Source organism: Topomyia yanbarensis, chromosome 2 (genome assembly GCF_030247195.1).
Source record: "Topomyia yanbarensis strain Yona2022 chromosome 2, ASM3024719v1, whole genome shotgun sequence".
Classification (NCBI taxonomy): domain Eukaryota; kingdom Metazoa; phylum Arthropoda; class Insecta; order Diptera; family Culicidae; genus Topomyia; species Topomyia yanbarensis.
In genome coordinates, this window is record NC_080671.1 from 149,521,523 (window position 1) to 149,547,656 (window position 26,134).

A 26,134-nucleotide genomic window follows, 5' to 3' on the forward strand; every position below is an offset into this window, starting at 1 on the left:
CAGGACGTTAGAAGAAATTTCGTCGCGTTTGGCGAACTCTAATCGGTTGACCATATTGGATTGTAAAAGGGGGTTTTGGCAAGTCAGAGTTACAGATAGAACATCAAAGTATTTGGCATTTGGCACACCATGGGGACGATATTGCTGTAAACGGCTGCCTTTTGGTCTCGCTTCGGCACCGGAAATCTTTCAAAGCGTCATTGAAGGAGTTGAATGTTCGATGGACGATATCCTTATCCACGCAGTGAATTCAACGGAGTTGCAGAAATCGACGAACACAGTGATTGGCCGGATCCGCGCCGCGGGGCTTAAACTAAATAAGGAAAAGTGTGTTTTTGATTAATCGTCCGTCAGGTTTCTAGGACACATTGTCACAGCCGAGGGGCTGCGAGCAGACTACGGTAAGTGTGCTACAAAGAGCGTTGGGAATGATTAATTACCTAGGTAAATTCATTCCGAATTTATCGGAAATAACTGCTCCACTGCGAACATTACTCTCGAACAATGTCGCATGGGATTGGAATAACGAACAACAGGCGGCCTTTGAAAAAATCAAAGAAATTATGATTTCTCCCCCTATCTTAGCATACTACGACGTCAACGCACCAGTAACACTGTCAGTCGATGCCAGTTCGTAGGCAATGGGCGCAGTGCTGTTACAGCGAGGCAAACCAGTTGCATATGCTTCGAAGACTTTCTCCGGCAGAGCTCAATTATCCGCAAATTGAGAAAGAGGCGGCGGCCATACGTTTCGCGCGCAAGAAATTTCACCAATACATATACGGAAAAGAATTGACAGTTGAAAGTGATCACCAACCTTTAGAATCGATATTTATGAAGCCTCTAGATCGAGCTCCTCCACGGCTGAAGCGAATCAGACTGGACGTTTCGCAGTATAATCCCCGAGTAGTATACGTTAGAGGAAAAGACATACCGATACCAGATATTTCGAGTCGCGATGTAAAGAACAATCCCAAGAATGAAGATGAAGACGAGCTCGAGGTCCACATAGTGCTGCAGATGTCGAAGAGATCGGCCGCCGAATTGAGACAACATGTCGATGCGGACTATGAACTACAACAACTGAAAATGGTGATTATGATGGGCTGGCCAGAAAATCGTGAATCGGTTGATCCAATTATACGCAAGTATTGGTGTTTCAGAGATGAGTTAACGGTGTACGAGGGATTTGTCTTCAGAGCACAAAAAGTCGTAGTTCCAAGCCCACTGAGGAAAAAGATGTTGGCAGCGATTCACAGTGGACATCCCGGATTGTATAGCAGCATAAAGCGAGCGAGACAAGTGGTATTCTGAATTATTATGGCGTCGGATATCCAAGATATGGTGGATTTGTGTTGCGTCTGTCAGAAACACAAACGTAGCAATGTGAAGCATAGTATTGTTTCGAAGGAAATTCCAATACTGTCGTTTGAGAGAGTGGCAACAGATCTTTTTCATTTCAAAGGAAAGGAATACGTCTTATGCTATGTTCACACTACAGAGTTAAAACATGTTAGAATAATTAGCAACAAGAAAAATGTCATCAAGATAGCTTTAAACACGTTTTAACTCGTAGTGTGAACGTAGTATTAATGGTAGATAGTTACTCAAGCTTTTTCGACTTCAAGGAATTGTCGAATACATCGTCGCGTGCAGTAATTGACCAACTAAAGGAATGGTTTTCAGTACACGGTGTACTCAGAGTGCTCGAATCAGCCAACGGTCCACAGTATTTATCGAAAGAATTTAAGGTCTTCGCTACGGAATGCAGCTTCGATCATTGCACGTCCAGTCCAATGTTTCCGAAAGCTAACGGACTTGCCGAGCGATTTGTGTAACCCGGAAAATGTATTCTAAGAAAATGCGATGAGGATAAGTCCGACATAAAGTTAGCGTTGCTACACTCAAGGAACACACCTCGAACTAGTGAAATAGCAGCACCAAGCGAACGTTTAATGGGAAGACTCCTTCTAACGAACCTACCAGTTACTGAAAAAAGTCTACAGCCCAAATTAGTTACACGGAAGTATTGATGGAGAAAAGAAAGTTGCAAAAGTGGTTTGCAGATAAAGGAGCTGTAGAATCTAAGCAGTATAAGGCAGGTGATACAGTATTGCTTCAACATCACAAAGAGAAAACCTGGAAACAAGCAAAGGTGGTGTCTTGTACAGACGGAATTCGTTCGTATACAATAACAGATGGCGAAAGAACATGGCGAAGGAACTCATCTGCGACCCTTAAAAGCGGCAGGGAATGTAGAGCATCGTCAGTTAGAGCAAGAACTAGCATCAACAACGGCAGCAGACGTCGATAAAGCACAACTTGCAGTTCAGCCAGAATCAGATCGTGTAGTCCATACGGAAGCCGATCAACCTTTGACTGGACTCCAACATAGAACCAGTTCTGGTCGAGTGATTAAACAAAACAGATTGAACGATTTTGTGTATTATACCACTATATATATATATATATATATATATATATATATATATATATATATATATATATATATATATATATATATATATATATATATATATATATATATATATATATATATATATATATATATATATATATATATATATATATATATATATATATATATATATTTATATATATAAATATATATATATATATATATATATATATATATATATATATATATATATATATATATATATATATATATATATATATATATATATATATATATATACAGGGTGTTTGCTTCATGGATAAGAATCTCTCGGGGGGTGATAGACTGCCATATTTGGAGAAAAAAATTGTTCTACACATACCATCAAATCTCAACCGTTACAGAGTTATTGAACTTTTTGTGTAAAAAACTTATTTGTCTTAAAATACCTCTAATTTTAAAAGTATACTTTGTATTTTACATATTTCAGTTCCATTCGAAACGTGAGAAAATTTCCTATTGAATGGTGATCTCATATCTTTTAAGCAATTAGTTTCAATTACCTTTTAGCTGTAAAGTAGTTAAAAGTTAATGTTTTTGAGGAGGTTTTTGCTAATTTTCACGAAATAATGAAGTATGATTATAGCATTATCCATTATCCAAAAGTTGGGTTTTAGGACGATTCATAATTTGTTCTTGGACGACATATTTCTATCTCTTTTCATTTCTTTGTAATTTCATTACTATACTTTTATTGTAACCGACATGCAAGTGCTTAAAAGACTCTAATCTAAAAAATATAAAAATAATTTTTTCTCCAAATATGGCAGTCTATCACCCCCGAGAGATTCTTAACCATGAACCAAACACCCTGTATATAATATATATATATATATATATATATATATATATATATATATATATATATATATATATATATATATATATATATATATATATATATATATATATATATATATATATATATATATATATATATATATATATATATATATATATATATATATATATATATATATATATATATATATATATATATATATATATGTATTAGCGGAGCTAATAAACGTATCAGACTGACACACAACACACACATTCTACAGAAAGCTTCGACATTGTCGATATTTTTGCATGGAAAAATTACAGAGTGTTGTTGAAATGATACATTATAATGTACAAAAGTTTTGATCAATTCGCTTCACCCAATTTTCCAAAACAAATCCGTACCCTTACCCTTAAAAGAAGGAATATTTAAAGTTCAAAACTATTTTCTACAACATAATAAGCCTGATTCACATAGCTGGAATAGAAAGTAAACATTCCTGATATTTCAATTGTTTTACCTGCTAGATAGTCACACAATCGGAATGAATTATTTCGCCTAACAATTATAACTTGAATAATTTTCGACTACAAAGCCTGGCAGAACACAAATTGGACGAACTAATTAGAAGGTATAAGTGGTATACTGCCCGCTGCAGGTTCTTGATATAATTCTCGCTAATAGGGTAGTTATTAGGCAATTAGTCGTTCTCGTTTCATCTTTTAGTCGAATTTATTTACATTTCTGGTGAACTGGAAAACAACTGCAAGCGGCAACATCACACACACATCGTGATCTTCAATTAAATTTGAAACTATTGTTCAGGAGGCAATGACTGTGGCTAGTACTGTTCCACCAACAACCAAAAAGTTAACCGGAATTGAACCTATACAGTTTAGTGTAGAAATATTGACCTAATTTCCACAGTTATTCATTCAGCCAAGTCTCTAGATCAGAGATTCTCAATCTGGGGCTCGCGGATCCCGAGGGGGGGCGCGAGGTAGTTACCAGTGGTCCACCAAAAAAATATCTCGGAAGGACCTTTTTTGTAGCAGACTGAAAATAATATTTAGATGGTACACAAAATGGATGTAGAGCCGCGGGGTCCGCAGCAACCCTGTTTAATTACGAAGGGGTCCATGGGACGAAAAAGGTTTTAAACCACTGCTCAAGATTGTTCTATGCATGGCAGAGTTTCAAATATATTCAAAGCAACAAAGATTTCCCTCTCATGAACATGCTCAATCCAACGGGGATAAAAGTGTTCACGAACAGTGAGGTTTTGTGACGCGACAATGTACCTACTTTCAGAAGTTCTTACATTCATTATTCACATCCACGAAGCAAAAACAAAATATTTTTCACTTGGGTCACGCTACATTGTGGTCTTGAAAGTAAACAAAATGCATCCCACAGTCACATCGGGTTTCTTGAGCAATGAGAACTATGTTGCGCGGGACGGGACCACTTTCTGTCAGCGATCTGCTCGTTCTGTGTAAGCGTAAGCTGCTGTCTAGTTCTCGCCTGGCGGTACATATATACATTTTCCATTTTCATTAGCTGCGCTATTATTAGAGGCAAATTGACGTTTTACATGTATATGTTCAGATGCTTTCATATTCCCCCCGCGCGTAGACAAACGAACAGATAGATTGTACTCAGATATCATCAACGTCGAATGGATGGTGCGCGGGCTGAAAACTGCGTCGTTCTGCTTTTCATCGTCCACGAAGCCACTCACATCCGATGTGAAGAAGCATTCAAGTAGCAGGAAGTGGCAAGAATATGCTAGTCTTCTGCGACAAATCATAAAACTGTTGGAACTGAAGTAGACTCTTGCAAGTATGTAAAGTTTGCAACATGAATGGATATTTACAGCGGCTTCGAAAGATGAACCGGTGGGGTGGAGGTATTCGAAAATAGCACATTTGTGCCTGCTATATGTATGGAATTTCGGATCAGAAGAGAAGAAAGTGGTCACTTCCATATAATCTCGTATTAATACCAATTTCAGAAGCTGTCGAAAAAGATGGTAGTAACACGATTGGAAACAAACCTGAAAATATCCATTAAATTAATTGTAACAAAAAGCATCCATCACATGTAACGGAATGTTACGTTGCGATAAGAAAATCAGGCCCGTGCGCAGAAAATTATCAAGGGAAGGGTTTTGATTTTTTACGTTTCCTTTAAATGAAAGGTATAGAAACCTTCCGGCCGGGTCTTGTATACCAATCGACTCAGCTCAACAAATTAAGTAAATATCTGTTATCGAGAAGGAATCCTCAACAGAAACCGCTGCCTGCTGGTTCTTGGTAGTGTCGGATTGGTTTCTAGTAGTTAAGACTAAACCTAAAAAAAATCCATCTCGCCATCCTCTTCCATCCGGGGCAACTGTTGGTTTTTACTTCAGTAGGCATTGTGCTCTTGCTCTTATTATTTTGTGATAATCGTTCATGTTTTTGCCTTTCTCATCTAGAAAGGTTTTGACTTTCTCATCTAGAAAGGTTATGCAATCGGTAGGAATTTCAACTTGATAACCGAGGCCCGCAGGGCCGAATCTCATACCATTCGACTCAGTTCATCGAGATCGCAAAAAGTCTGTATGTATGGACGTGTGTTTGTATGTGTGCGTGTGTGTATGTAGGTATGTATGTATGTATGTGTCAAACATTTTCACCGATTTTTCTCAGAGATTTGCACAAACTTTGTCTCAAATGAAAGATACAACCTTCCCATCGGTTGCTATTGATTTTTTTGTTGATCCGACTTCCGGTTCCGGAGTTATGAATTCTTATATAAACTGGTACCACCATTATGTCCAAATGATGCAATACATATTAAAATGTGTAGAACATAAATTAGATTTGCGTGTCTAGATAATCTATCGAAGACGCGTTGATCACATTGGTCACCTATTATGGTTCTTGAGGCCACCAGGGAACTTGTCAAGTTCCTACGTTAAAGTCATGCCTATTTCGCATCGAATTCTTTACCGATTTTTACAAACTTGGTTTCAAATGAAAGGTAAAGCGTTCTCATTGATATTCAATTCCTGATTGATCCGATTTTCGGTTCCAGAATTATAGGGTGATGAGTACGAGCACGCAGCAAATCCCGATTTTAACATATACAACAATGAATGTATAAAGGTGAAAATTTTCCAAAATGTGATCACAACTGCTTGAATTTGTAGTTCTAGGTCACTTGCAATCATTCAAAGTCTCTGTGGCCACATTGGCGGTTCCGAAATCCTCGGCGGAAGTGTCCAAATTCAGAATGACAGCAACACCGATTTCTCAGTGATAACTGGACCGATTTTACAAAACTTAGTCTCAAATGAACGGTGTTACGTCCCCAAACTGTTGTTACACATATTATCTCGATCCGGCTTCCGGTTGCGGAGTTACGGGTTGTGGAGTGTGGTTACATAGAAAAACTCCTATTCAAACCAATACCGCCATGAATGCAAAAAGTATTTTTTTTCTGCCAAAATCTCAGCCAAACATCTTGCATTTGCAGTTCTAGATTCCTGACGGCCGATCGACATCTTGTTAGCCACATTGGTTGCCATACGGTTCTGGAAGTGACCGCAAAAAGGGACAACTTTCAAAATTAAAAAACTCACGCATGAAATGAAATTATGTACGAATCGATTAGCGACCATTCATAAATTACGTAACGCAAAAATTGCCCAAAATTGACTCCCCCTCCCCCTATGTAACAAATTGTCACAAATTTTTCCATCCCCCCCTCTCCTGTTACGTAACTAATTCCAAGAAAAATTTTTTTTTCTTCGATGAAAACATGTTACGTAACGATCTAGTTAACACCCCCTCTCCCCTATGTCACAACTTGTCACAACTTGTCGTACCCCCTCCCCCCCCTAAAAGCGTTACGTAATTTATGAATGGTCCCTTATATGGTTCCGGAAATATAGAATGAATCATCCGGTCACATAAGAAATTCTCATATAAGCCGGAATTTAAATTTAAATTTAAAATAAATGCACGAAACTTAGTTTCAAATTAACGGTATAACGCTCCCATAAGCTGCCATTGATTTTTTTGTTTGTCTGACTGCCAATTCCGGAGTTACGGGGGATGGAGAGTACGGTCACACAGTAAATTCCCCTATAAACTGGTAACACCACGGTGTCCGAGTGATGTAATACATATTCAATTAAGTTCAACATTACTTGGACTTACGGATCTAAATCACTAATGACCTATCAAAGCAGTTTTGCACACATTGGTCATCTATGACGGTTCTTGATCTCGTTAAGTTCCTAAGCTAATATCACACCTATTTTCCAGCAGTCTATTTTCAACCATCAAAGGCATCGGTCACAATACCCAGTGTGCTCCTGCTTCTGTCCGAGCCAGTGCAAAGCGAACGAAAAAACAGTTACTTGTGTGCATTGTCCGAACAACAAAGGATACCGTTATTTTTATTCTTGTGTGATCTATCAAGATGACTGAGTCTCATCAACAAAACGTGATTATTCGGCTTAACACAGTGGCCATTGACTTCAGGTCTTTTCGCATAAGACCAAGTATTCGTGATGTGGAACATCTGCTGGAGGTGAAAATGCAGCTTCGGTTTTCGGAAGTCACCTGCATACAGCTTGAGCACGTCAGGCATGCGGTGCTTTAACAAATTCGCCCAGGCGAAAAGATTCATTTCGCAGAACAACTTAAAACACGTGCTTGTTTGTGACAACGCTGAAATAAATATCCCTATATACATGGATAATGAGAATATTGAAGTTAAATTACATGATTTATCTCCACTTACTTCCAAAGTGGCAATTAAAAGATTCATGTCGAATTTCGGAGCAGTGGAATCTATTACGGAGGACACATGGAGAAACTACTTCCCAAATATTTCAAATGGTGTCTTTGTGGTGAGAATGCGAGTAGACCAACCCATTCCCTCCTACCTTACCCTGCAGTACAACACAGAAGAAGGGTGATACCATTATCCAGCGAACTCATTGTACATATCAAGGACAAACTAATACGTGCCAGTTCTGTGAACAAACGGCACATTACGGACAATCCTGCCCAGAAACAGCTGAGGAAAGCTCATCTCCAATAAGATATGCCAACACACAGGCTCCAATATCTTTACCTGAACCACAAACGGTTGCCAAATTTGTGGCTGCAGTTAAGGAAATAATGACAACTGCAAAAGCTTCAAACTTAACAACTAATACCACCAGTGAAGAAGCTACCACCAAGGATGGAGTGTTCACATTCGGGACCCGCAAGGGCAAGAACCCAGGAGGAAGATCTGATCGCGAGTATCACGGTAGTAATCAAGATGATGATACCGACGTAAGCAACAACGAGTCAAACATGGGTAACCCCGAAGTTGGCGAAAGAAGGAACATCTTCCCGACACGAAAAAAGATCTCCGCTCGCAATAGCAAGTTGCGCGCACGGGATCTTACAAGCTCAAAATAAAATTTATTGCTTTTTTTTTATTTTTTACTTCTTGTTTATATATAAAAGACCCATGGCTCCTCTTAGCTAGCTTAGCTAACGTCAAATAAACGAATTTAAAAAAAAAACCTATTTTCCAGCGAACTCTCAACCGATTTTTACAAACTTGATTTTAAATGAAAGATATAATATTTCCATTGACTTATTTAGTTTTTATTTAGTATTGACTTTTGGTTCCGGAGTTACAGGTTAGTTAAGACGGTCACATAGGAATTTCTCATATAAACCGGTACAATCGTAACCGTTAACCTATGAGGTAACCCTCCGTAAGTCCCGCAAAAAGGCCCACTGAACGAGCAGCCGCTGGTGCTCTAAAACGATTTCGCTAGATTTTCAGAGCAGCGTGCACTCAGTGCACTAACGTGACTACCAGAAGGTTAAACATTTATTGAAATGAACATCAAATTACTTCGATTCGCTGGTGATCTAGGCCAGCGGTGGTGGTGAATCAATGTTTCTTGGAATAATTTGTCCACTATCGATAATTCCGGAAGTCCCGGGTTCCGGACATATTCCAGAACTAAAGCAATTTGGTGATAACGGAACCAATTTTCACTAAGGTAGTCTCAAATGGAAAGTATAATATGAAGTTGGCTATTGTTCCTTACAGGACATTCCATGTGAAGATTCCCTCTCGAGAGGAGTGGTTGTCTGGCTATATGGAAAGACAACAATAAACGAAAATGATCTGATACACAGACGGTTCTCTGATGGAGGGACGTGCTGGTGCTGGTGTCTATTGTCGTGAAATGAGATTGGAACAATCTCACTCGCTAGGTAGATACTGTACTGTATTCCAAGCATAAATCTTCGCGATGATGTGCGGGGTACAATCGGCCCTTCAACTGAGTTTGTCCGGTAGAGCTATAAACTACTGCTCCGATAGCCAGCCGGAAACAAGGCCCTTAGATCAGACAAATGACGGTCCACGCTAGTGATCGCGTGCTGAACCCACATCGAAGAACTAAGCATTGTCAACACTATCTACCTTGTCTGGGTGCCCGGACCTTCCGGTATTACTGGAAATGAATGGTCTGACGATCTGGCCAGGGCAGGTTCAGCGATTGACTTCGTTGGTCCTTGGCTTCGTCCGAGCACCGCAATTATTGGAGAAATCTACAAACGTGTCACCAAACGAAGGCGTTTCTAGACCAACCTACATTTTTCGAAACTCCACTGCGGCATGCTGACCAGGGCTTCAACCGGCCACTGCAAACTCAATTATCACATGGCAACTATTCAGCGCGCTGAGTCTTTTTCATGTGATCTTTGTGAATCCGACTACGGAACCTCATATCATCTGATATGCAGCTGTCCAGCAGTAGCGCAATTGAGATTTCGAGTTTTCGGCCGTCCTTATATAGACGACACCATGTTTGGACGACTGAAACTCAGCGACATACTAAAGCTTCATTACTAATGTGGTAAAGAGCTTTAGGCTTACTGGCAGGCGAGTTGAACTACTTGTGAGTTTAACTTACCTGATGTTTGTTTTCGTTTTTGTGCTGTTATTTTGCCCACCCTTCCAACTCTACTTCCTAGTTCTGATGTTCTGCTGATTATTATAGTTAACCCTTACATTCCAATGCTCAATACAATTTTCCTAGATTATTTGCAATACACCAATTGCATGGAAAAGATAGTCCAAGGTAGTCCAAATTGCTAGGTTTTAACAGTTTTCAATAATATTGCATGACAGCGAAGTTTTATCCGATTTTTCATCTTTAACTGAAACTGTCCTTGGCAGCATTGCTTCAATTGTGAATGTTCAAATGAAAGGTGATAGCTCCAATTATCAAGCTTACTTGTTTTTGTAAATAAATTTTGTGGCAACTAAAAACTATAGCTGTTTAAAGTTATGGTACTCTTCAGACACCATAAGCGGGAAAGAGTTAAATTACTTTGGTCTGCTAATTTGTAGCAATTTGCGACGCAAAGTTATTCGTAATGGAGCAAAGCGCTAGCATGATTAGGGTGTACAGTTAAATTTTTCATTAAATGCTATGTTTTGTAACTTTGAAATATAAGCTTTCAAATTCTGTTGAGCGAACTATGAGCATCTGAAAAAGCTCGCATTTGGAATGATACTTCTGAAGCCCATTACTAGCCGGTGGCGATATTCTGAGAAAAAAAATCACTGTTTGTGCCGGTCTAGCCGACATGCACATTTTATTTCATGTATTCAGCCATCGCATTCAACTGAAGTTGCTCGTTTCACACCTGTTCTCCCTGCCATTCTCAGGCTCATTTCTCAAGCACTCCGATTCGTACTGGTGCAGGTTACTCATTCCCATACAGACCAAATGGATATGGCGATTTGTACTTTTTTCCCATCGGGTGCTATTTTCGTGTTCTCTACGCTCACACCTCCCGGCAGTACGTTTGCTGAGTAGAACATTTCTTCCAATGATAGCACCTACCAGCTAGTGCTATTTATATAGGTATGTATATTCGACCAAGTGCAGACGCCAGGCAAGTCCTTTGGCAAGGAGTAGATTTGCTTGTTCTTTCCATTCACTCGGAACACCAAAAGGGTGCTCGTTAGAATGAAAATCGTTTTCGCTGAACCGAGTTGTTGAATGATGAGTGAGACTAATTTTCGTCTTCCACAGGACGCCGACAAGGACGCAATGGTCGGTGGTTCGTGTTGTTCGGGTTCAATTTGCTATGTTAACTGCCGATGTGGGGGAATCATTGAAATAACGACACAGTACTTGAGTACTTGATGTAGTGTTAAGTGAAACTTATGAAAACCGATCCGTTTTTCACAAACTTAATACCAAATGAAAACTTCAGTATCAGCATAGGCCATGTACTGTCGTCAGTCTTTTTATGTAGATGAAGCGGAAGTTAAACGTACGTATCCGAACTATTTTAAAATTCATGTTGAGAAAAATAATAATTTAAAATTATTTTATGAAATTAAATTAATCATAGCTTGTTGATATTTTTGCAGAAAAAAATTACAGCATGTTATAGAAATGATGCATTATAATATACAAAAGTTTTGGTCAATTCGCTTTACCGAAATTACTCTAATTTTTAACTGTACTGTACAATCGGCAGACTGGTCACAAACTGAATGTATATAGCAGGATGAGATGCTCGTAATATCTCTTTGTGGCCGATCGAAACCGAACTAAAGCTTGTTGTTGATACAAACGTGGCTTATCAATATCGGTTTTTGAATAGATCTGCAAACTATGCTATCAAAATCAATAGAACCGCACTGACATTATGAGTGGTGTAGTTCATTTTAGATACACTACAAACTTTAACACAGTAGGAAGCCAAGACAAGTATTTGCGGTAAATCAGTACTGTTTAACTGGCTTTTGCAACCTTCAATAACTTATACCATGATTTGTTCACGGAAAAAACATTTCAGATCAATTAATAGTGCCAGGTACTTTATAAAAATGATATTTTTCTATTTCTATAAAATTCGAACGTGTTTGAGAGAACTAATGATAGGGATCAAGAATACCCAGTGTTACAGGGATCAAAGATAACTGTTGCATGAGGTGAACAAAATTTAAATTTTTTTTGTATATGTTGTTAAACTTTTTATTAAAAAAACCTGTTTTTCTAGGCAAAAACCCTTAGAAAGTAATCGTACATGAAAATCTTAATAAATAATTAGTTAAACACATATTATCTATAATATTACACAACTCTTCCAAACCAAACGCAATACATCAGATTTGTTTTTTAAACATCATAAGCGAGCAAATATTTCAATTTCTTTTTATATCGTGATAATTTTATGCGTATAGATTTTGAGATATGGCCAGCGAATCAAATATCCCCAAGGATCAAGTGTCCTCACTCTCCCCTACATGGCGTTATATTCGAATGTTTGGTAGGGTTACTGTGGTTGTGCCCTGAACATGATTAGTTTCTGTTGTGATCCTTGTTCACAATTTGAGAATACATAGCCGACAGTTAAACGATCTTCATGATTACAGGAGCTTATTCGCGATTTTTGTGATCTCTCATCAAATTACTGTGATATTTTATTCATAACTTTGCTATCGGATTTTTCTGCCAGAGTAGCGTGATTAATATTCATGATGGGAGGATCTTAGCCACGATTTTCGTAATTTCTTTTTCATAGTATTCCGATCATGAGTAAAGTTATTCATGCTCATAATTTCAGGATACTAGTCACGATTTTTGTTTGATTAATGGGATTTATATTCCAGATTTCAGGATCTTTGTCAGGATTTTCAAAATTTCTTTTCACGTTATTGTGATATTTTAGTCACGAGTAGAGTGATTTATGTTTATGAATTCAGGATTTTAGTCACGATTTTTGATATTTTAATCACGATTAACCCTCTAGTTTCCACTACCGCATCTAGGCGGTCTCTATAAAAATTTAAATAAAACTACTAAAACATGATTGTATGTTGCCATCCGCACTAGAATTTCTTCCCAACACTCACATCTTTCACACACACACGTTGTTTGAATATTCGTAGCTTTCTGTCAACGGCAATTGAAGCTCAAAGTTGAAAATTCGAGGAAAGCGTGGAAAAAAACTATTTTGTGTTAAGTGGTAATCTTCATTAAACGAATTTTAACTATTTTTGGGAATTTACAAAACTAAAAAAATATTTGCGAGTAGCCTGTTACTAGCATTTCACTGTAGATGTGAAGTATATTTTAAAAACTTTGGGTGAATGCTGCTGTTAGAATATGGATGTCCTTATCATTTAATAATATTTAGAAGAGTCTGGGGCTAGTTGGCGGAATCTTTTCCTCTTTTTGTATTATACATTTGGCGCTGTCTCTAGTTTTGTACTTCAAGTACTGTGCAATACATTCTCCAACGTGTTTATGTTGCATTACATTCTGTTTCGTACACGTTGTAAGCGATATTGAGTTTTGGAGCTTAAGGGAGGGTGCCTCACCATGTCATTAATTACTCGGAATACAATTGATGCAATGCGTATGAATTGACACCAATATCTCTGCTTTCTTCTTATGAACCACTATGATAATAAAAATCCCTTTGAACCAATGGGTAGGATAGGACAAAAACAGGCTCTTTACCCTAGGTGAAGTTTTTTAATTCCAGCATTTTTGTTATTCAGGGCGAGTTCAAAACTATTCCACGAATGACTAGATTTTTCGATAGCGCGCAAAAAGAACTTTTGGTTGTCATATATGTAATATACGTAACCACAAACAAAATTTGTTTTTTTGTTTGTTTACTTCGGAATATCACGTGAAGAATTTCGAAAATTCGCTTTTGAATACGAAGTGTGCGCCGAATTTAGAATGCCGGAACATTGAGGTTGAAAAATAATAACAAGTATCGATTGTTTTGCAGTTTTATTGATAAGACATCTCACGTGATCCATACTTTATCATCAAAAGGGACCAGGTGGCGTCATTGTACGTATAGTCGTAAGTTGGCAATATTTCCGCGTCACCTTTTTTTTCTCAATAGAAAGGTATTGCAATTGCTCTGAAAACCGACTTTTTAACGGAGGCCCGCAGGGCCGAGTGACATATACCATTCGATTCAGTTCGTCGAGTTCGGCAAATGTCTGTGTGTGTATGTATGTGTGTATGTATGTATGTGTGTGTATGTGCGTATGTGTGTGTATGTGACCAAAAATGTCACTCATTTTTCTCAGAGATGGCTGAACCGGTTTTGACAAACTTAGTCTCAAATGAAAGGTGCAACGTTCCCATAGGCTGCTATTGAATTTCTAATGGATCCGACTTCCGGTTCCGGAATTACAGGGTGATGAGTACGAACGCGCAGAAAATGTCGATTTTAATAAATTCTGCAATGAATGTATAAAGGTGAAAATTTTTCCAAAATATGACCACAGCTGCTTTGATTTGTAGTATTAGGTCACTAACATCCATTCAAAGTCTATTTGGCCACATTGGCCACCATCATCGGTTTCGGAAGCCCCGGCGGAAGTATCTAAATTCAGAATAACAGTCACATCGGTTTCTCGGAGATGGCTAGACCGATTCGACTAAACTTGGCCTCAAATGAAAGGTATTGCGTCCCCGTGAATGGCTATTTAATTTCATCCCGATCCGAAAATCTCGAAAAAAAATTTTTTTTTGTAAAAATCGACTTTTTGGGACTTTGCCGATTTCGCACCTTTTCAATTCAATATTACCGTGGCTGTTTTTTTCTTTTGCAAAACTTTAGAACTCGAATTATTTTTTTTTCTTGTATATAGTGGTCATGTCATGTAGAATAATATCCCCACGGATGTCGTATGGAAAATTTCGTACGGATCGCTTATATGGTTCCGGAAATATAGACTAAACCGTCCGGTCACATATGAAATTCCCATATAAGCTCAAATTTTTTTTCAAATCGAATTCGTATTTTTTATGCCAAACATCTTTAAAATGCATGAAACGTCGAGATTTTATGCTACCACGAAAATTTTTTTTTATGGAAATCGACTTTTTGGGACTTTACCGATTTCGTACCTTTTTTTTCAATTTAATATTAATGTGGCTGTTTTTCCTTTTACAAAGTTTTAGAACTCGAATAATGATTTCTATTTTTGTATATAGTTGTCATGTCGTGTATAATAAAAATGTAATATATACATTTGGAAGCTTATAATGAATATAAACAACGCAAAAATTCTCGTGTTCATGTTTGAGAAAGTCACAATTGCACCGCTAGGTGGATTAAAACAGGTTTTAAAATTCTGTGATGCAGCCAACAGTCTGCTCTTTTATATAACGCATTCTCTTTTACACGATCTTCTTAAATTAAAAAAAAATAAAATATGATAAGTGAAATCATCGCCAAACCCTGGATTCCCCTACTATAAATTGGAAATCAATAATTAAACAATCAAAGCACTAGAGAAAGACTCCTTACAGTTTAGGTAATTTGTGTTCTGAAGGAGTTCAAAACATAAGCAACCATCTGTATTCGTTTATGTTGAAGTAACTAGAAGCAGTGGCGAATCCAGGGGGAGCGTCCTGGAGGTCCGGAATTTTTTAGCTTCTTGAGAAATTTCAAAATAGTTTCTAGTTTTTTGTTTTCGTTCTAAATTCAAAATCATTCCAAACCAGATTCGACCACCAAAACTGATTTTAATTAAATGAGGGTATTACATATTACGTATTGTACAATGAACATTTAAAAATCGAAATTTCGGACCCCCTCCGAAATTTTTTTCTGGATCCGCTCCTGACTAGAAGAAAAAAAGTTTTTTTTTATTCGCCCACGTACCCAACGCCGCCTCTAAGCGGCCTACTTATTTTAAGGCTTTAATGAAAAATCCATTACTTACAAGCATTATCAACATTATTTTCGTTTTTCTCATCACGAAGCCCACCTACAAAAGTTGTTTTAAGCAAACAAAAAATTTGGACACTAGAGGGTTAAAGTGTTTTATATTCATGATTTCAGGATCTTAGTCATGATTTTCGTAATTTTTGTTCAGGTTATCTTGATATTTTAGTCACAAGTAGAGTAATTTATGTTCATAATTTCAGAATTCTAGACACGATTGATTTTTTGATATTACGAATAGTATGATTTATGTTCTTGATTTTGGAATCATAGTCACGATTTCCGTAATTTACTTGCACGTTATTATGATATTTTATTCTAGAGCTTACGGTCGAATTTGACACGTGGAGTGATGTGACTGATGCTCATGACATCAGCAGTTTTATTATGATATTCGTGATTTCTTTTCACCTTATCGCGGTCTGTTATTTTTTGGTTATTATCGGTTTTTGTACTCGGAACATCGCGACAATATAAACAGGAATATAAATGTGTGACTAATAAACGGAATCTTGTTCCACGAACTATATCACGAACACGATTTGTGGCTTTATAATTTTCTTTTTCAGTCGAGACATCACACTGAACCTTATCAAATGAATAACGATGTTCTAGTTTCTTATAGTTTTCTTATATTTACTGCTCATGCCTCTTGCTGGTCGCTAGCAGCTGGACATACACGACATTTCGCGGAATAGCGCATGAAACGTAAATGGTTATGTTCTATGTTCTAAATATCACAAGCACGCCAGATAGATCCTAGGTCAAGTACTAGGAATCATGAACCACTTCACGAATACATAAAAATATTTTATGATTTCGCGAACTATTTCACGAGCACGAATGGTCAGTCGAGACTTTCAGTTCATTAATACATGAATAGTATTCTATGATTTCGTGAACCATTTTACGAGCACAAATGGTAAATCATGGCTATTATACTAGGAATCGGGAACCAGTTCACGAACACATGAATAATATATGACGATTTTGCGAACTGTTTCTCAAGCACGGATATTGGATCGTGACTAATTTATTAAGAATTATGAATTAGTTCGAGAGGATTATATGGATTCATGAATAAAATTCCGAGTTATGTGAAATAGTTCACGAGAAAGTATCCAGAATGTTTTGATTTTGTGAACTCATGTTCCTAAATCTATGAATAACATCATATGAATTTTATGAATAATGTTCTTAAAGTTGTGTACTAGTTAACGTACAGAAAATCGATTTGGTAATGACATGGCGGAAAACAAAAAAAAATATTTCCACTATTAAAAGCGTTACGCGGGCGTTACTTAAAGGAAATTGAACATAATTATAAAGCCATGATTTTTATTCATGGACCTGTTTTCGTAACGTAACAACGTGGTTGTTCCAGAATTCATGGCACATGGAAAAAAAATCAGTGTATGCTACGTTGCGCTCGTTTGTTAAAAATGCTATGCGGTTTTGGGACGACAATATGAAAACACCCATTATTTTGCGATTTTTTTTATGAAAAGAAGACTAGCTGGTTCAATAAAAAGTTAGAGAGAACATTTCATTCCGCATGTAAGGACCTATTTATCCTCAAAATCGGTTGCAAAATGGCAGAGTTATACATTTTATTTTTTTCCAAATTAGAAACGTGCTCGCATGAACCCTTAAGGCATTGTCGCGCACTATAAAATTCAAGAATTACGTCTCCTGTTATTTTTTCCAATTTTAACTTCAATGTTCACACACATACTTTTGACTGAATACATAATTGAACAAAAAAATCGATATTTTGAAAATTTCAAATGGGATTGTCTCCTTAACAGTTTATGTAAGCAAGTTTCTGATTTGAGAAAAAAATCAAACCATCAAGCCATTTTTCAATCGATTTTGATGATAAATAGGTCGTTGGATGCTGAAATAGATGCACTCTTAAAAATTTTATTAAAACAAAGACGCTTCTTAATAAAAATGTTGAGCAATTTTCAAATTTTTATAACAAAATCGCAAAACAATTTTTGATTTCATATTGTTTTCCCAAAACCGCATAGTATTTTTACAAAAGGCGTTAATTTGCCAAACCGTTGCAAATGTAATTTCTCCTTCTTTCCAAAACACCCAGGCACTAGAAAATCGGTTGAAAAATGACAAAGTAGAAAATTTTTTAGTCCTAAAAATAGTTCTCTTGCTATAAATCAACATTTTGAGGGTAAATTAAATTGATCAAACGTGGTTTTGTGTTATGTTTGACCAGACCTACATTCTTTGACAGATCACTAGAAAACTACATTAATTTTTTTTATTTTGTAACACCGTGTAAGTTTCTCCTATGGAAAGCAGAGCACCCCGTTCGTGACAGCTGGAACGGTCAATGGACAGGAGTATTACTTTTTCCCACAGCGTATACTTCGCCTTATGAGGTCTCACGATGGCGCTACGTTAGTTGGATTTAGCGTCGTGCCATTACTGGAAAGATGTTCTGGGGTGTTATAAGGTCAAGGACGTCAATTACGTGGATAAAATAAGGATCTCTGTCGAATGGATGAATTTTGGCGAACCTTTTCATGTGATGCAATTCGATTTTGTACACCCTTTAAATCTGGGCTCGTTAGTAGTACAAACAACAGAAAATTACAGACTAGTGTCAACACAAGATATAATATTGATAAATTATTGTTATGAGATTCTGATCGGGACGGTATAAATGTAGCATTCATACTAAAACTATTGTTTGTTCGGTGTATTGTACATCTATTGCAGCTCGAACTGCGAAGCTTGTAATTAGCACCAACACTTGAATACATATGTGAATTACTGGTGAAACTTTAACACAACACTACCAGCAACCTAATTGTGATAAGTTTGAAGCTTTATACATGCGAAAGATAATTCGTCACATGGAAGCTTACATGATGTGTGTGCTCATGTGGTCCGTATGGAACATTCCGTTCGATTAAAGTGAAGTGACACGATGTAGAACATATAAAATAAGGCGCACAGCAACTCAAACATATTTTAGCACATCAGAAGCACGGAAGGGGAGGACGTGTGAAAATATGATGTCAAAGTTTATGCATGTCCTCGATCATAATTTGAAAGTGATTGGCCATTTTGCGATAAGGACATTATGCATGAACAATGATTATTTTCCATTTATTGGACATTCTGGGACGGGTAAAAAGAATGAGTTTTTATATAGACAGAAACCAATAAAGAGTAATAAGAATTTCTTACATTTTGATAGGTTTCCAGCTGCTGGAGCGAGGTCTGCCGGAGTGTTTGCTACTCCCGATGCGCAGCTTTTCTCTATTCTCAGCTATCCACGGCTGTCGATATTGTCGACGAAAACTTTTCTTCCGTTGGGAACCACTTTTCACTTTTAATCACGGGCGTGCTTCCTTCTAGATGCCATGGACTTTTGCGATAGCCCGAACGCTTACGCGGTACGACGAAATAATTTTCAAGCGTTTTATAAATATTTGATCACCATATTTTCACACTTTGGTTACACACGCTCATTTTCATTTCAATATTACGCCAACGAACGTCGAATGCCTTTTTGCAGTGTTTGCTTGTTTACTTGCACGTAACTCACATACGGACGCTTCGAGGACGACGGAGGGACCAGCTTTCTGCGAATATACATGTTTTTATGAAATTTACGTACGATAATATTTGGGTAACTTTGAGAAAAACAGTGATGAGCTAGAAGTTTCGTGGAAATTAAAGTTCTGTATCAAACCGATGCATTCATGAACAACGCATTTGGAATTTGATGGAAAGACGGTTATTTAAAACTATGTATATGGCACCCCTATCCCTATCGATTCTGTTTGTTGTGTATCGACCCTAACGCGACGTTTTAGATGTTGGCTTTGAAATCATGGCGCCGTAGCAGATACCTGTTTAAAACACAGAAAAACATTTCTTACCCTGAGCACTGCTTGAGCATAGTAGGTGAAATAGTTGATGTTGGGTATGTGGTGACGGTGGGGAGTAGTGCTGAACATTTGTTGTCCAATTGACTTTCCACGCATAAAATAAATTTCGAATGAATATACAGTGTATCGCTAAACTGACACTGCTCTGCCGACAGCTGCTGGCCAACTACACAAACGCCCTGTCGTCGACCGATAGCAACAAAAATCTGTGTATCACTAGCCCTAGAACGTTGCACTGGGGTAAAAATGTACCCCACGCCTTATTTGGAGCCGTGTGAAGCCGAGAATTCGGTATTTACCGACCTGAGCTGAGACCCTTACCATAATTCAATTTAGAGATCATTTCAATACCGGTCAATCTCGACTCGACATAACCGGTATTGAAATGATTTTTTTCGCTTAAATTTTTTATTAATTTATGTTTGGGTTTACATTTTGTAAAATATTGCAGTCTAAGTGATATAGCATTTGCATTTCGTCTTTGATGAGCTTCGTTGGTAGATGATTGTATTTATGTTTGTGGCTGATTATGAATGAACTGCTAGCGAAAAATGCGAATACCTAAAATGAATCAACACCGAATCGCGCACTTAGATTCGACATAATATCGATTGAATTCAATGGCTGCAATATTAAATATTGTCATCCCTAAATGTAATTGAAATATGATTTTAAAAAATGTGGCTTTTTATAAAACTGGGAATTGACTTTATCCAGCTGCATCATATTAGGAACAGTATGAAATTGAGAACAACATTGTACGAATCAATGTAGCTTCTGTAAATTACGTAGTCGTCATCTATTAACAAGTTGAATTTTATTCGCATATTGCTAAATATATTTTTCTTAGATTGTCATAGTGAAAAAACAATTATTGAATGAATCGTTGACACCCTTACTCCATCATACCTCATTATTGACGGAGGTACTCTTCAGCCTCAAACAACGTCTTACAACTATGAAGGTCAGATTATATCATATGGGGAGGGAATAGCGCAGCTGGTAAGTCCATTAAACTGTACGCAGCTCACTTGAGTTCGACCTCCCATAACCGCGTATAGTGCCTTTGCACACTTTCGGTCAGATTGGTCAGAAATGCTAATAATTTTTTATGGTCTGTCAAAATCATTTTCCGTTTTTCGACGGTATCTGGATATTTACAATGTCACCTATAATTATGTAAATCTGAAATTTTTTCTCCTTATATTTTGATTCCTATAGTAATTTTAATACTTTCACATGGTTGAATTTGGCTTAAATTTGAAAAATTGGATTTGGCTTAAATTTGAAAAATAAATCTGAAGGTGGCATAGGCTCCCTGATGCTGGGGATATTTTTTTGATCATTCTACTCTACATCAGTTTATGTCTGTTCAATTATAGGGGCCCCTCAGTTTTGTTGTACCCAGAGGCCCCGAGTGGTCTTAAGACGGCACTGCGCAATTTACAGCATTGAAATACTTAAACTTATCTTCAATACACACAAATAACGATATGGAGAGTAGAATAGGATGTGTGACAAAAAAACTGGTCATTTTCAAAACTTTTGTGTTATTTAAACCATAAAATGTATCAACTAAAATAACATCCAAAAGCGCATCAACTTTGCTTTCGCTTGTTTTGATTATTTTGTTGACGTTTAATGAATCCATATGGCATCGATGTGTATCGAAATGCCTAAAATAATCGTAGTAATAATATCCTGTCATTATTGTATGATTTAAAATTTGATATCAGGGAAAAGTCGTGGGGTGTAGGGCTTACCCAGGGCGTCAGACTTGCCACGCGTTCTACTACATGAATAACACTGACTAACACACTCATTTCATCTCGGGAATTTCCTAACAGCTGTGTAATCAGCAAATTTAGAAACTGATATCTAAGTAAAGTGAGATTTGTTAGCTGATTTTCGGTGAAATATTTTCCGAGTATCAGATATGAAACGTCACTTTTACTGATATCTCAGCCAAAAAATTGTTTACTGGGATCTCAGCTGTTGAAATTTCGGCAAAAGATGCGAAAAAAGCAAACGTGCCTTATCAAATGAACGAATTGAGCAAACAAATTAACGTTACTTAAATGAATGTATCTCATCAGATATAAGAAGACGAACTTCCAGAATTGCGCTCGAAGGAAATGAATGCGAAGGCCAATAACTGTAATGACAAGATTCACATTACACATTTCATTTGCCGAGCCGAATTTTATATGCACACGAAAGTAAAATCTCTGCAATCAGTTGAGTAACTTGAAATAATTTAGTACTAATATCTGTAATCGCATTACAATATATTTTTAAGTTTATGTTTTAGTAGGTCCACCCTGTTGATTATTTCCTGTGTGCTAGTGCTAGATGCAGAAAGATTGTTTTGATTGTGGTCGTGTGTTTGAAGTAAATATGGCGAAAAATGGAACCTTCGTATTTCTGAATCATGTATTATAACACTAGGCCTATTCTAGCCTTTAACGAATGCTTTCTCAGTGTATGAATCATAAAAGTATTCTTCAGCTAAAATAAAGGTATGTATCAGGGCAAAGTTTGATGTATTTGTGGCGGAATAACGAAGTATGAAACGGTAAGTGACCGCTCGTATTTAAGGTTTTACCAGACCCTCTTCACTTTGATAAAATTCAGTCTTCAGCTCAGTAACGCCATCGAACGAGTTCACATAGAACTAATCATCTGCCCATTTCACACACCTACACTACTACAGAGTATCGCAAAGCGCGATTTTTTTTTCTGTTTTTCGCTTCAATGCACACGGGCATATGGGAATATCGTTCTGTTCGCACCGACATGAGAGCGAAGAGAATGGCAGATAAAACGAAATCATCGAAGAGAAACCCGTCAAAAAAATTGCGGACGAAGATAGTCAGGCGATTTAAACAGTTTGACGTTTGACTCAATTCGCCTGTACTAATTGCCCTAGGAACAAATGCAATTTGCGAATGCGATTTTAAGGCAATTTCAATAGTTAGACAAATTTTCAGGCGGCTGAAATGGACTTGGTTGTTTTTTGCGTTTTTCAAACATGGCGTTTCATGTTTGGCTTAAGTTGAAAATTGTTTTTTTTTTGACGTAGGACTACGTCTTTGTTTTCGATATGGGGATGCACTTTGCACATTCTACAAAAATGGTATGTAACGAAAAGTGGTCCAATTTTAAACGCTTATAATTCAGCCATCTTCAGATAAATTTTCAAATTTTTTGCGCATATCGCCCCGAAATACTTCTAAGAATAGATTCCAATAGATAAACCCAAAGATTTTTGATATCATTACATTAAAAATGTAAATGATGTACAACCTAGTCAAAATATCGCGTATTTACCCACAGCAGATAGCGCTTCCCAAGTCCGGCACGACATATTTGTGTACCTAGCGCGCTACGCTTCTATGAATGACGTCATTATCGAGTATTTAAAGAACGGATTTGGTCAGACAAGCTCAGTTGCCTGTTGAATGGCAGGCGGAGCAGATCACTGCGCTGTGTGTTTTCACATCCAGTGTAGCTGAGTGAGAAGTCCGTTACACTGGCTGTGGAGGTACGCTACCCAGTGCCGTCCAACATGCGACACGTTTAACATAGTGTCGTAGTACTAGTTGTCTCTTTCACTCTACCCATCATCATCAGCGTTGACTCATTTTGCTTTGCGCGCTTGGGTTCAATAGAGCGCTTGCAGAGCGCATATGGATTGGTGAGCCGTTGGGCAAGCAAAAATGACAGCTGCATATAAAGTATACGGATCGCCGAGATTGTTTTGTTTTAAATATATTGTATTCATATTATTTCGGACAAATAAAGAATTTTGTATGCTATATACGATGCATCAATATACATTCTTTACGTAACATAATATTTTCAAGCATTTGAACCAGTTATGCGGATTAAATAAATAAAATATTGCCAAAGTTATGCTTCAGACCCATGGAAACAACGAATGTCCCAAACGATTCTTGTCAAAAAATGCATCTTACCTTAAAATTGTGAAATATCTTGTACGTCTAGAACGTTTGTGCATACAAGAAAGCTACAAGAATAGTTTTAATCCCTATACAACCTAATCTTTGATTTTTGAAGTATTAAATTTGGATTACTTATTATAGATAGTGGGGTATCATATCACTCCATTTCAATATTTGTAAAATGTAATTTATAAAAATTAAATTTTATTTTTACGGGTAAACACATTATATTTGAAGCCTGGATGTTGGTAGATCCCACATAAATACCCCAACATAATCGGATTTAGCGAAGTATGCTTAGATGTCAAGTCGGTCTACTTCAGTTCATTTAGTAATGTGAATTGCCGTATAATTGACCGGAGCTGCTATTCATCACTCGTTCTAAACAAATATGCTTTCATTCATGTAATTGTAAAACGCTGGACGATTATCCCTCTGTGCTGCCACCATAAACTAATAATCATTTTTACATACAGTTATAAAATTGCAGATTATTATTATGAAACTGGGTGGAATTCTCATTGAAAAGAATATTATTTAATTTAACACGTATCTCAGTACATCGAATTTAAACATGCAATGTGGACCCAACAGATGCTTTGACTGTGTGTGTAGCAAGAGCCTTACGTTTAAGGGGAATGTGTAGGTAGGTATATCTAATTTGTTAACCTGCAATGATAGCAATCTGTGCTTTCGTTGCGCAAAGACGAAAACTTTCTTAGCAACAAATTTTCGCGGATCGATGGAAAGCACAACGAAAGTTTATTATTTACGTTCGATCAATTCATTTCCACTCAGCCTGTCCTATTTTGATTGTGCCAATAGGTACATACTACAAAACCTATATACGAATGAATACACTGCCACTCGTAAACCGTTGCAAAAACGTATCTAAGTCCATATATAAATGTTTTCGATTCTAGTATATTCATAGTTTCGATATATGATTAAGACCACTGCGTTCACTACATTTGTATGCGTACTTTAGGAAAGTTACGATAATGACAAAATATAACTAGAAAGCTTGGTCTATACATGAAATGTATTGTCTATATTGTATAATTGTTTGGTTTTTCTTCACCGGTCCGGGTTTTTTACCACACACAATCGAAAAGTTTTTACAATTTTTAAAAGCTGATCTTGTGCTATTAAGATTTAGTTCCAGATATTAGTTTTCGGTCACGGTTTCCTGTCTTCTTTCTTCAGATCTTCTCAAATAAGTTTAATCGGATTCGATTACCTACTATAAATGAAATGACCTGATAACCAAGAAGGTTTGGTTCAATATGTAACATTCTATGTTGATTGATTGTGCTTAAACTATACATAAGAAATAAATTTGATTTATTATTACTCTAAATGCACTAAGAAAATACATATTTTATAGTAAGTAGTATAGTCCTACGTCTACAGTTCGTGCAACCCCATAGGGCTGCCCCTTGTAGTTTTTTTAACTATTGGTGTGTTCTCGCTTGTATTTTGTTTTGACTAGTACATTTCATTTAGCCAACGAATGTGGGAAATTGTGGAATCGTGTGTAAGTATAGTGGAACAAGATCTCTGACCTAAAGTCTTAATGAAAGACAGATTGTGGTAAGTTTTGGCGTGCAATTCCAATTTCATCATTGATTCTTCCTATAGTTTGGGGGTGATTACCTAGTATACTGAGTTTATGTGAGTAGATAATGAATCCTAAAATAAGTATTTTTTGTAATTTTCATATTAGACAATTAAGGGCGATTAAATGGCGCGTTCCGTGGGCGATTTAGGGGCGATTTAGGGGCGATTTAAGGGTGGGTAGGGCGGCAAAAAATGACGGCGGCAAATCACTCAAATGTTGAATTTGAAATAGCCTCCTAATTGCCAGCAATTGGCTGGCAAATTGAAGGGCAATTAGCGCATCCCAGTTGGCAAATAGCCCCCCGTTAGCCAGCAACTTACCCTTTTTGACTGGAGCATTAGCTAAGCGGTAAAGAATGGCTGGTAGCAACTGGAAAAATTATACTGGAAGAGTCTGTTTGAAAAGCACCTTTCGGTTCTAATGCGCATCTTGTATACATGTTAGAGAATTAACTTGGCCAGCACCTACACTAGTTGCGCACGCTGAAAATAGGGGAAAAATCGAAAGGCGCAAGTTCACTATTTCGATTTCCAACTGCAACCAGAATAATGAAGCGTTC

At 37.1% G+C, this 26,134-nt stretch overlaps 1 protein-coding gene across 1 annotated transcript in view; it reads right to left on the reverse strand.

Annotated features, from left to right (window-relative positions):
• Positions 1-26,134, reverse strand: part of LOC131681709 (receptor-type tyrosine-protein phosphatase mu) — a 366,805-nt gene that overhangs the window by 322,287 nt on the left and 18,384 nt on the right. The window contains exon 2 of the mRNA XM_058962680.1: positions 19,283-19,680. The gene's annotated coding sequence lies outside the window, so the exon portion shown is untranslated. The remainder of the gene's footprint in view (positions 1-19,282; positions 19,681-26,134) is intronic.